Source organism: Stegastes partitus, unplaced genomic scaffold (assembly GCF_000690725.1).
Source record: "Stegastes partitus isolate 25-593 unplaced genomic scaffold, Stegastes_partitus-1.0.2 Scaffold0, whole genome shotgun sequence".
Taxonomy (NCBI): Eukaryota; Metazoa; Chordata; class Actinopteri; family Pomacentridae; genus Stegastes; species Stegastes partitus.
Genome location: NW_007577731.1, coordinates 2,026,234 through 2,026,469, shown reverse-complemented (window position 1 = coordinate 2,026,469; position 236 = coordinate 2,026,234).

Here is a 236-nt window from a genome sequence, read left to right as displayed (position 1 = left end):
GGTCACAGAACTCTGGGAGCAGCAATACAAAGTAATGCCATTTTAATGAAGGACTCAGGCAATTATTTTTCCCATTATTCTGTGAGCAATCTTCATCAGATTTTCTTGTTGGACGCGGCATGAAGCTTTTCATCCAGCAGCTCTCCGCGGCTGCTCCTTCCTGTTCCTTTGGTCCCTGTTATTTCCAAACTGATTTGCCGTCCATCAATGTTGAAAGTGACTTTTTTTTTTTTTTT